Genomic DNA, 13,252 nt, shown 5'->3' with positions numbered 1-13,252 from the left:
ACCCGGAGGAAACCCACGCAGACACAGGGAGAACGTGCAAACTCCATACAGTCAGTCGCGGGAATTGAACCCGGGTCTCTGGCGCTGTGAGGCAGCAGTGCTAACCACTGTGCCACTGTGCCGCCCACAGTTGTATTAAAATGCTGTTGTATTAAAATGTATGTGTTCCTTTTTTAAAGCTTGAAATGTTGTTATTGAGTTAAGGAAGTGACAACACTTTTTTAAAAATCAATTAAATACATTGAATGTAAAGGCATAAACAAATTCTGGCAACACATAATCACACATTAGAGTTACATGTATTGAAATAAATGTCCAGAATTACATATAAGAATGTATATGAGTGTTATGAGTTAAATCCTTGCCAGTGAGTAAGATCTAGTATAGGGATCCTGGAAACATTTTATAAGACTGCAACAGTATTTGTGAACATAAATGGATTGTTTAGTAAGGATAACAAAAGTAAATCTAGAAGGAGTGTTGCTTTTTCTGTTTAATGAAGATGGATTGTGTCACTCCGATGTGATTGAGGTAGGGATGAGGAAAAGGGTGAGGGTGGAAAAAAAACTAAGGGTATCTGTTACTGGATACCAGATAAGGAGTGTGGACCAGCAATTTTGCAGGTAGGTATAGGAAATGTATATGGAAACATGCAGTCCTGAACAGATGACCATGCATGACCTTGTCCACTATTGAGGCTTTTACATCAAAGTGCTATTATTAAGACAAGTGTGGCAGATCTGATTCACCCGAGTTTAAGATTAGGCTAATAGCAAAGAAGATCAGATTGATTTAATTGGCCTGTGCTCAGTAGTTGAGTTGGTTACAAATCTTGCCAGAATGATAATGACATCAATCTCCTTGCATAATCATTCTAGTTGTGCATCTGGATGGGCAGGGAGTGCGCAAGGTAATGAAGTACCCAGATTTTTTGAAGACAGTTTCTAATTCTCTGATTTGCTGAGTAGATATGACAGTTATTATTGGTGTCTGAGTATAGCCAATCAGATTATAGGGAAAAATGTGCATTTTTATATTGTGTCTTTTGCAATCTCAAAGTTGTAAAGTGTTTTAGAGCAGTATATGTGTAGTCACTGCTCTAAATATGGGAGAATGCAGCAGCCAATTTATGCTCAGAAAAGTCCCAACAGCAGACTGTAATAATCCAACTTTAGATTTGGTTGTGATATTGGAGTACACCAGGGAGAACTCTCCTATTCTTCTTTGAAATAGTGTTCCAGTATATTTTTTGTCTACCTGACAGTGGAGACATTTAACATCTCATCCAAAGGACAGCAGGTCTGGCTGTGCAGCATCACTTGATACTGCATTGAAGCATCAAACCAAAGGTTTGTCCCTGGAATAGTATTATAATCCACAGGCCGGAAAGAACTGGCAATATGCTACCGAAAGCTATAACTTACACTCCAGTAACAATGATTCCATGCTGAAAACCCTGATGTGGTTCTCTTGAATATTTAATCATTGGCTACTCTGGAAATTAGTTTCACTATATATATCAACCCTCTTCAAAACTGAATTATGTGAATCTTTGTTAATATAGATTGTGAAGATGACAGAAAACACTCCTGCTGTCTAAACAGGCTGCCATTCCTAATCAGTCCTTTTCTAGCCAAAAGGATGAATTTCTGTTAAGAACCACCTTGTTGTTATCAATACAGTGGCTACTGCTAGTTAGCGTACAGAAAATATTTTTAACTCACTCACTTGCACACTACATGCATTTCACATACATGGTAATATGATCGTAGATGACATTAATGTGTACTGTAAAGGTGCATGATTAATGCAACTGCCCTTTGAAGGGGCTACAAACACTAAAATAGAGCCCATGTGCTTAGGTTGAAAAACAGTAACTCTGCCCTTGTTCAGCCATTGTTCACTTCTAGATTGCATTTATCAGCCCACTCTCCCAGTCACACCAACACTGAAAAGAACTATGGGTCACTATATTTTTGTGCTTGTGAAATGGAATGTTATAAATAGAAGTTTCTTTTACTTTCTCTAGTGGCCATTCTAGCAGCTCTCACCCCTCACTGCCCTGTCTATGTGTCTCTGATGTAGAAAAGGAAATAGTCCAATATAATGTTCCATGAGTAATCCATCAAGAAATATAAAATGACAACTATGTTAAAGCTGAAAAATTGACATTTCACCACATCATTGTATGTACTTTAAGATATTTAAAAGTTTTGGATTAAACATTTTTCATAACCAATTTCACTGCTGTATTGTTAGTAATTCCTGTAAATGTCTCGCTGTAAATTTATACTATTAAATGGGACATTATTATCCATGTCAATCATCACAGTTTGCCAATATTTAGAAATGTTACTTATCTCAGTTTAACAGTTTTCTTCTCCCTGAATAAGTACCAAAAATCCTTCTGTCGCTGTAATGTAAGATGTGCTAATACTCTGCTACTTTTCACAGGCCTTTGTCCTTTCTGCTTGTGCAGGAAATTTTGATGTGCTGGTATTGTCCTGCTCTCCTTTGAAAGAATTTTAACGAGTTCCTGGTAATCTGCTTCCAGGGATCCCAGATGTTGTCTGATATCTTCCAGTTGTGATAATCCTGGAATTCCAATGGACATAAAGTCACTGGTTGATGTTTGAATCATTGGGCTCAGATTCGGAGACCCTGACTCTTGTTCACCTTTTAGTAAAATAAAAATACCACTGAAGTAAAGTGAAGCAAAAAGAGATACAATATATTTCCATTTGTTATTCTTACAATAAAAAGCCAAGTTCTAATTTACCTCCAGTGTATGTAACCAGTACCATGTAACGCTGAATCCCAAAGTGTAATGATTTTGGTGGTGCAAGTCCAACTTGATGTTAGTAATCTTATGGCATCAAGAGAAGCTCTTACCTTGAGTTTTTGTGTGATATGTTAAATTGTTGCTTTACCCTCAAACGTAGTTGCTGTACTGCTTTACTATTCCATGATGTAGAAAATATAACATGCTTTGTGGTATATCATCCATATTGATGCACCATTGATGCAGTCCCATGTCCAGAAGCGTGCACAAGATGATAATCTAGGAACAGGAACAAGCTACATAGCCTCTCAGGCCAGCTCTGCTAAGATCACAGCTGATTGGATTGTGACCTCGAAACCACTTTACTTCCTACCCCGATACCTTCTGACACCCTCACATTTATCAAGAATCCATCTACCTGTGTCTTAAAAATATTCATGGAGTCTGTCTCCATCACGTTCTGTGATGAGAGTTCCACAGATCCATGGCTGGTAAAAGATGGGGTGCTGTGGATAATTTCCACCCCCCCAACGCTCCCACTCCCCCCCCCCACCACCACCAACCACCTCACCTGTCTCCAATAAATGACTCATTGAGCTGAATCGTATGTTTTGTTTTGGCTGTCAGTTGCATGAGTATTTTGGTGGGCTGTTGGACATGATGTCTAGCATTTGACACTACATTTATTTAATTAAATATCTATTCCATACCTATGGCATGCCTTGTGTCTGTGTCTAGTCCCAACTGACCACATGCCTTTTCTGAAACCACAATGCATCACTCAGCAGGTATCCACCAAAAGACTGGCATCTCTGGTGTAACCAAAATGTAAAAGGTGGCTGTTCATCCAGACAAGCAGTGGCATTCTGAAGCTGCTTGGTGATGGACATTCAGTCAGAAGGGGAAAATGATGCTATGATTCTCCAACAGGGAGTCAGACATCCTGGTTGAGGGTGTGGTGCAGATGAGTGGTGTTCTCTTCCTGGAGTACTGACAGGAGGTCACCATATCACCTTTCAGCTATCAGCACTAACAGTTGTCTCATCCACTTTCAGGTCACTCAATCTCTCCCTTCCACTCAATCCAGGAGAAGATAGCCCACATTAAAACAGAAACAGCCTGGGTGAGTGAAGGGTGTTAAACATCAGGCTTCTCCTCCTCCTCAGGACTGAATCCTTTACGTTTCAGGAGAAGGCGGGCGGCACGGTGGCACAGTGGTTAGCACTGCTGCCTCACAGCGCCTGACACCCGGGTTCAATTCCCGCCTCAGGCGACTGACTGTGTGGAGTTTGCACATTCTCCCCGTGTCTGCGTGGGTTTCCTCCCACAGTCCAAAGATGTGCAGGTCAGGTGAATTGGCCATGCTAAAAATTGCCCGTAGTGTTAGGTAAGGGGTAAATGTAGGGGTATGGGTGGGTTGCGCTTCGGCGGGGCGGTGTGGACTTGTTGGGCCGAAGGGCCTGTTTCCACACTGTAAGTAATCTAATCTAATCTAAAAAGACTGGTTCCAAACCTGCAGGGATGCTGAGACACCCATATATTGCCAGCGTTCTCCTCTTTGTACTACATTTCTCACAGTAACCCTGCTGTTACTGTCATTCACTGTACACTTCTAGCCATTGGCTACAACACCATTTTTCTTCCTCTCTTGTATCTCACAGATACTGAGGAGAAAGTGAGGTCTGCAGATGCTGGAGATCAGAGATGGAAATGTGTTGCTGGAAAAGCGCAGCAGGTCAGGCAGCATCTAGGGAACAGGAGAATCGACGTTTCGGGCATTAGCCCTTCTTCCTGAATGGTGTGGTTCCTCGGCATGTGCAGCAACAGTCTGGGCTAGCTAGCTGACAGATAAAAGTGCAAGAGGAATGGTAGAGTTGGGCAGAGATAAATGGTCTCATCCTGAGGGCAGACAGCAGCAGATTTAGATTCTATGTGCCACTGCCATTCCATTGGTGCAGCACCTCAGTTTTTGTTATGTGTTGGAGAGCATTCTGAATGTACAAGTGCAGCAAACCGTGGAGCTGAAAAGCGCATCAGCCATGATTGAATGGCGGAGTGGACTCGATGGGCCGAATGGCCTTACTTCCACTCCTATGTCTTATGGTCTTATGGCTGGCTTCCACTTGTGCTGTAATGGAAACTGAGACATTAGTCTATAATGCTGCATTATTGTTGGGTCTACAAATGTGGCTAATGGAGTTGGTTACCATGGTGGAAAGAATAAGCTGCAAGGTCTGTGCAAAGCCAAAGGCCTAATTGAGTCCTTGCAGTGGACTTCGTAAATAACCTTAATCTCTGGCTAGATGGTACCAAATCTATCCTTGCCTTGTAATCTAGTTGCTGGCCATTTGAGTTCGGTGCCTCAAATTGTCCTCCAAAAAGCGCTTTTAAAAATTTGTTAATGGGATGTGGGCATTGCGGAGGAAACCAGTATTTGTTGTCCATCTCTAATGGCTCTAAGTTGCTTGTGAACCACTGCCTTGAACTGCTACAATTTATAGGTAATTCCATACTCTGCTGATTAAGTTGGGAGCTCAAAGTTTTTGACTTATCAGCAGTAAAAGAATCAGAACATATTTCCAGTTCTGGATAGTGTGTGACTTGGAGGTGGTGGTGTTCCATGTGGCCTTGACCTTCAAGGTGATAAGAGATCATGAGTTTGGAAGGTGCAGTCGATTGGAGCCTTAACAATTTGCTACGCTGCATCTTACAGATGGCAGATACTGCCACTGTATAATGGGTGGAAGGAGTGAATGTTTAAGTTGGTGGATGGGGTACTAATCAAGTAGGTTGCTAAATGAGCTTTTTGTGTGTTGTTGGACCTGCACTCATTAAGGCAGTTGTCAGTATTCCACCACACTGCTGATATGTGCTTTGTAGATAGTGAACAGATTTTGGAAAGTCAGGTGGTCAGTTGATCACCTCTGAATTCCCAGTCTCTGACCCACTTACACAGCCACCTGTATTTAAATGGCTAGTTCAGTTTTTAGTTTCTGGTCAATAGAGATGAATTTGACTGGTAATTTTCCACTTGTAACTTGCCACGTACCAGACCAAGCCTGATGGTGTCCAGGTCTTGAGGCATAAGGGCACAGATTGTTTTAGTATCTGAGGAGCAGTGTGAGAGTCAGTGTCAGCATGTGTGTGTGTGGTGTCTGTCTGTCTGTGCGCGCGCAGTTTCTTCTTCACTGTCTTTCTGAGTTTCCACCTTTTGGTCCTCCACCAGTTCTTTCCCAGGTTGCATTCCTGAGTATCTGAAAAGGGAAAGGCACAAAGGTTAGATGTGGTGACAGAAGGAGAGAAAGTAAAATGTTCTTACACCATCTGCAGTTGTAGATCAGATAAGATTGTGGAGTGATATGAAAAGGAGGAAAGATTATAAGCATACCGTCATTAGATAGCTTTAGCCCCACTGCTGTCTCCAGCCTCAGCAATGGTGACTCCAGTGATGGGGAACACGATCTCCTCCAGGAAGGAAGGACAAACTGCCATGACTGTGCCCTGCTGGTTAGGTGCTGCTCTCTCTCCAGCTGTCAGCTGCCAGCGAGAAAGAAGCCACTCAGTAAATGTTGTGCTTGTGATAGGGTGACATGACTGCCATAGTCAGATGGAGCTTGGGCAAGCTGAGAAAACTACACATGAGGCTTGCAGCAGTGTGAAGACTTTGAGGATGGGCTGAAGTTATCAATGTTACGTATGAGTCATGATTGTTGGAGATTGTTGAAACGTGGAGTGCGATGAATGTGGTATCCAACAAACTGTGTGAGAAACTAGTTGGTAGGATGTGGCATTTTAAGATGTATTTCTTAATCTTGACCAACATGAGGTAATTGAGGCCACTGCATCCATGTTCTCCAGTTTTGACTACTGTCATTCCCTCCCACTATCTTCCAAAAGTTGGTCTAAATGGCTTCCTGGCCTCTGGACTCCTCAACGTCACTAGTACAGCATTGGAAAATCTTCAAAGCCTGCTTTCAGGCATGTTATATTATTATATTATTTCTTCTTGTACACACTCTCTTTTGCCTCCTTTTCACCTGTTCTCTCTGCTCCAGTTTCCACATTTTAACAAGTGCAATCTGGCTTCGACCACGGCAGCAGAGATTCAAATGGATCTACCTCCTTACCATTTTGTGCCCCTGTACTTGGCCATTCAGCCACTCAACTGCAGACTAGACACTGATTATACTATGCAATTAGTTAACTAAGCAAGTAGCACAAACTATATATGTTGCATGCCCCAGAATAATCTTTGGACTTGGCATATGGGCAAACCTTTGCTGGAAGGGTGCACTTGGCTTTCTTAAAAAAAAAGTTGAATTTGTCAGATTTGTAGTTGCACAATTTTAATTTGCATTCAACATTAAGTGGTACTGATATGTAGGCTTCTCTTAGCTATTACTGTTAATAATTGATCTGTGATATTAAATAAAAAATGTTTAAAATATTTCTAATATACTGTATGCAGCATTTAAAAAGTATTACGATTGCCTGGAAGACTTTCAATAGCAATTTACACAGACTTGGGATGCAACAGGTTTGCTGGGTTAAGTTGCTTTTCGTAATTCTGATCATGCTTATAATTTTGAGTGTGTTCTATTAGTTGATGGTAGACGTATTTTAAGATCTGTGATAGTTTATCTTATATAAAAGTCAATCACTGACCTTTGGTCCCCAAATCCTTAACCTTATTCCTAATACCAGTTTATTGTTTTGTCATGAGACTGGTGGGAATAGTTTAGTGAGCTCTTTCACATTTGTTCTTTTCTCTATTAAACTGTTGACATAGAAAGTGCGGACAGCAGTTCCCAGTGTCATTCAGGACCATGGCCAGCAATCACTCAATATATCATTATCAGCAATCCCCATGAAGTAGCCTAGATTTTAAACACATTCAACTAATGAAATTGGATATTATCAGATTGAAATTAATTCGAAATTTGCCATCTGCCGATGTAGGATTTGAACCCATGTCCTCAACATTTGACTGGGATTTGGATTACTCGTCCAGTAATTGTCACTACGTACATTTAAAATGTGGACATACCGGGAGGCAAAAGATCTATGCATCTTTTGAAAAAGAACAAAAATGCAGCTTTTTAAAAATTGGTTTCAAAACGAAACAATCAGATGTGAACATTGTCGATGCAAGGTTTAACGCTGAAAGGGTTAAATACAGATTAGGTTAGGAGTGTTTGTAATAAAATAAATCTAAGTTGATGGTAAAGAAAAGCAGATAAAGGAAATATTAATGGAAATAAGACTTTGGATAGACACAATCAATGCCTGATCTTTGAACTGTGGGAAATAAGTGACATTTGTTAACATGAGAGTCATGTCCTCAAATATTTAATTTGATCAGTTTACAAAGTGTACAAGCAATGAGGACTTGTGGATGTTTGCCTAGAATGTTTGGAATGTTGGAATGTTTACATCTGACCCTCTTTCTGTACACAAGAATAATCTGTATCTGAGTCTAAAAAGATCGGGGAAGGGGTGATGTGAAGGGCTGGAGTTATTCGAAATGGAGGACAGATGTCAAGTTCTGAAGTTGTTGAATTCAATTTTGAGTCCGAGAGGCTACACAGTGCTGAAAGCGTTGTTTCTCCAACTTGCACTGAGCTTCACTGGCACTGTAGCAGGCCAGGACAGAAATGTTAGTATGACAGAATGATGGGGTTCATTGAAATGGTAAAAGCAATTCCAACCTTCCAGTTTCTTGTGGACAAAACAGAGTTGTTTCACACAGAGGTCACCCAATCTGCTTTTGGTGTTGCCAATGTAAAGGAGATTACATTGTGAGCAGTGAAAACCATAGACCAGATTGAAAGAAGTCCAAGTGAAATGCTGCTCCAATTGAATGTGAACTGTGAGGCGAGCAAATATTATTCCTTCCATAATTGCATGAGAAGGTCTCATTGGTATTGAAGAAGCATTAGGAGTGAAAGGCACAGACCAGTGGAACCTGACAGTTTAGGGATGCAGAAGAATTGTTTGGTGATGCTTTCTTACTGGAGATAATGGAAATCGCCAAAGGACTATCCCCTGCCTATTTCAGCCTTGAATACATATAATTACCCAGCCTCTACAGTAAGAAATGCCTCCTCTTCTGGATTATATGAGTGACTTCTTGCTGGGACTATGAACTCTGGAACTAGATTCTCCCACAAGGAAAAACAGCCCCTCAGCTTCTGCCCTGTCAAGCCCCCAAGAGACTTTATGTTTCAATAAGTTTGTCTCATTCTTCTAAACTTCGTAAGTAGTCAACTTCTCCTTATAAAAATCCCTGCATATCAATGTAATGAACCTTCTCTGGCCTGCCTGAATGCCGGTGTATCTTTCCTTTGATAATAGGAACAAAATTGTTTACAACGTTTTAGGTGTGGTTGAACTAGGGCATCGTATAGTTTTAGCAAGACTTCCCCATTTTTGTTACTCTATTTCCTTTGAAATAAAAGTCAAAATTCCATTAGCATTCATAGTGCATGTTGAACTTGTATGTTAGCTTTTTCTGATTTGTGCAAGAGGAACCATACATCCCTTTGTGCTGCAGCTTTCCGAAGTCTTTCTCCATTTAAATAATTTTTAGCTTCTCTATAATTCCTGCCAAAGTGCATAATCTCATTTTCTCCACATGATACATCTGCAAGTTCTTGCCCATTCATTTATCCTGTCTATAATCGCTCAAGGTTTTGTGTAAACTTCTTATTTTAGCTCTCTCATTACTTATTTTTACGTCATCCACAAACTCAGTGATTTAATGCATCCACTTGCCTTGTCCAAGTATATATTGTTCTTGTCACCCCAGCACTGATCCCTGTGGCACTCCACTAGTGAGTCTTGAAAATACGATATTCTTTCCCCACCTCCACCCCACCCCAATGAGGCTTTTCAGCCATTTTAATAATTAAAGGCATTATATTATAAAATTACACATCAATGGTTTAAAGAAGGGTTTCCCTGCAGGTTATACATTTTTGTTCATTTTACAAGGATTCTCACATCTTTTTAAAGATTTAATTAAAAGTTTAGTTTGAAAAGAATATTCATGAATGGTGCAAAACAGTTATTCATTACCTATAATTCCACAGAATCTGCTATTGTAAAGTATAAGAGCCTAGTGGAAGTACCATTGTTAGAGACTGTATCCAAAGTTGCTTTTCAATGCAATTTATCAGCAGAGGAACTCAGTTGACAAGAAACGCCTGTCCCAGCGACTCTGTGGGGAAAATGGATACACTTTAATCTTATTTCAATACAATCAAAAATATTTCCCTACACTATAAATAGAGCATAAATGGAAGACCAATCCTAAATGGAATTTGAAGCTACATTCTGATGTCAGGCTTTGTTCTGTATTTGTTCTGCAACTGCTTGTTTGGGATGAAACCAAACTGCTTTGTATCAACATCACAGTTGGAATGTGGACGTATCTACAGAAATTTAAAGCCCAGAAGACTATCAGTTTAGTTATCCTGCCTGTAGCAGTGTTTAGCTCCACTGCAGCTATCCAATCTAGTGCTGACGCAAGACTCATCAATCTGAAGCATTAACTCGGTCTCTCCCTCCAGAGATACTGCCTGACTTGCTGAATATGTCCAGCATCTTCTGTTTACAATTTGGATTTACAACACCTTCATTATTTTGCTTTAGTTAATCCATTTTCTTTTTCCTTTTAACCGATCTTGTACAAATCATTTTCAAGTACTTCTCCTATTACAATCAAAATGCTCATTTTAATCTCTGCTGTGATAACATTTCATATTCTAACCTCCTCAGTAGCCACTCTCAATAAAGCATTTCATAATACAATGTCACTGCTATCCTCAACTTCCTATTCCTCAGCCTTTTGAGCTCCCTACTTATCCAATTAAAATAAATTCAGGATTATTTTTAATGGCAAATACTATACAATGACTTGAATGTCATAAGTGTAATGACAGTGATGGTGGCAACATCATTGGCACTGTTAAAACTGATTGCACATGTACCATCAGAAGATGCTGTTAAACTGTGATTCCTTGCAGGGTGTATTCCTAGATAAAACTCCAATTGCAAATCATTAATTTGAAATGAAACTCTTATTTTTATGCTTTCAGTCTTGCTGTAATTCTCATCAATATAATGGTTACAAAGGAACATGGAAAATGAGAGAAGGAGCTGGCCATTTAGCCTCTCAAGTCTACGCTGCCTTTCAAACAGAGTATGGCCAATCCTCTTTCTCAATGTAATTTCTTCCATTATTCCCTTATCCCTTGATGTTTAGCATATCTATAAATCATTTTGGATGTACTCAATGACACAGCTCTCTGGGGCAGTGAATGCCAAAACATCTTCACCCTCTGACTGAAGAAGGTGCTCCTCATCTCAATCTGAATTGGTTCACACCTTAATTCCAATACTTTGACATGGTTCTTGAACCCCAGCTGGGCAGTTATATTTTTCGCATCTGCCTTGTCAAGCCCCTATAATAATTTGGTATGCCCAACTGGGATCACCCCTCATTCTTAAGTTTAAAGAACTCTCGAGCTTCCAGTTTCCTCAATCTCCCCTCACAGGAACATCCTGTCATTCCAGGGATCAATCTAGTGAACCTTCATTGCACTTCCTCTGTGGCAAGTACATTCTTTCTTGGATGAGATGACTAAAATAATACAGACAAATCAAGGTATGGGTTCATCAAGGCTCTCTGCAATTATATAGCAAGACATCTTTACTCCTATACTCAAATCCCTTTGAAATGAATGTCAACATACCAGTTGCCACTCTAATCATTTGCTGCACTGTATGTAGGTTCAGTGACTCATTAACAATGTTGTCTAGGTCATTCGAACATGAGCAATTCCAAATTTTACTCCAATTAGAAAATAGTCTGCATTTTCTCCTTCTAAAATGGATACATTCACATTTTCCACATATTTTTACATCTGCCATGTCCTTATCCACTCATTCATCTTGTTTTATTCCCCTTGAAACCTCTGTACATCTTCCTCACATCCTTAGTTTTGTACAACTACTGAATGAGATGAAATGAGTACATGTTGGTGAATGTTATTCAATTGGTTTTTCAAACAGTGTACAGTTATATTTACTGAACAGACTGGTCCTGGAAAACTAATTTTATATTTATAGACTATCAATTTTGTCTCCTCAAAAATAAGAAATTCCATAGTTTTTAATTTTAAGATATTTTACTGTTGCAGCTTTTATGTTAGTTCCTATGTGTAAGTCCCAATATTTATTCCAAGTTCTCAAATTGTACAAAATGATAGATAAAATCTGCTTGCTACTTCCTTGATTAGTGTCTTTGAGAATACTTCACTATGACTAGTTCCTTTCTAACCTGTTTAATGACCTCACAACTTCAGTGACTGAAATCAATGATGGGGGTATTTTATATTGAGAAACATTGTTGATGGTACAGGACAAATTCAGACTCAATTCTAGAAATTATATTTAACAATACCAGTAACCTGTGAGTCTGGGATGCTTGGGAGCAACTCAATTCTGGAGTTTCTGTTTCTTGGACTATAGAATGACATCAGTATGTCTAACCAAAAGTGCGTGAATCAGAAAACACTGCAGATATAAATATTGATCTGAAACAATAAAATAGTGATAAACATTATAAAACAGCAATAAAAACTGTTTTACTAATCCAAATATAACAGGTAGAATGTTATCAAAAATTGGCTGTGTCATTTTGAAGCATCTCAAGAAAGGTTTCTCTTCGTGAAATTTAGCAAGTTATCTCATGTAATTTTACATTTATGTATGCACCAGCTTGCATTATTCTGCACTTACCTGTTAAAAGTCACACAACACCAGGTTATAGTCCAACAGGTTTATTTGTTGGACTATAACCTGGTGTTGTGCAATTTTTAAACTTTGTGCACCCTAGTCCAATACAGACACCTCCACATCGTGCTTTCCTATGGCAGAAGTACTTGCTAGTCCCTTCGCAACATTCATTACTGGCATTCATCACATTTAAACTGCATCAGGTCAAATCACTGCAGGCCAGGAACTGCCATTCACACCTACATCATGGAAATAATTGTCCTGGAGTTGGCTGACAGAGATTCCTCTGAATAACCTCCCTCTCCACCCCCGCCGTTGCTTGAAATTCTCCTAGTCTTCCAATGTTCTATTTGAAATGCTGGATAAGACAACCCCAACTAATGATTTTCCAGGCAGATATCTGTGCAACTCTCCATCTGACTTACTCCCCAGAGTAGAGGGATGGGGAAAAATCCACCCTATATCTTCCATATTTCCACTCCCAAAGTTATGTACTAAAATCATGTGATAACATTGAGGGAATGATTGAGCCTGCTCAAAACTTTCCCTGACAATTGGTGTTTCTAAACTATAGGCTTCTGTGATGCAAAAGTGACTAATGGATGAAACATCAGTTTTACCAGATTATCTCACTTTACATAAGTCACAGGCCATGGTTTATTTTGTGTA

General features: G+C 39.7%; 1 long non-coding RNA gene across 1 annotated transcript in view; it reads right to left on the bottom strand.

The window, feature by feature from the left end:
* Positions 1–118: 118 nt before the first annotated feature.
* The window catches only part of LOC122553751 (uncharacterized), a 41,945-nt gene continuing 28,811 nt past the window's right edge, over positions 119–13,252 (bottom strand). The window contains exons 2-3 of the long non-coding RNA XR_006312832.2: positions 9,913–10,001; positions 119–2,676 (exon numbers count right to left, since the gene is read on the bottom strand). This is a non-coding gene — a long non-coding RNA (uncharacterized LOC122553751). The remainder of the gene's footprint in view (positions 2,677–9,912; positions 10,002–13,252) is intronic.

This window comes from Chiloscyllium plagiosum, unplaced genomic scaffold (assembly GCF_037043375.1).
Source record: "Chiloscyllium plagiosum isolate Xiang-an unplaced genomic scaffold, Cpla_swu_hap1 HiC_scaffold_8, whole genome shotgun sequence".
Classification (NCBI taxonomy): domain Eukaryota; kingdom Metazoa; phylum Chordata; class Chondrichthyes; order Orectolobiformes; family Hemiscylliidae; genus Chiloscyllium; species Chiloscyllium plagiosum.
Note: the sequence above shows the minus strand (reverse complement) of the source record. Positions and strands in the feature narration are given on the sequence as shown.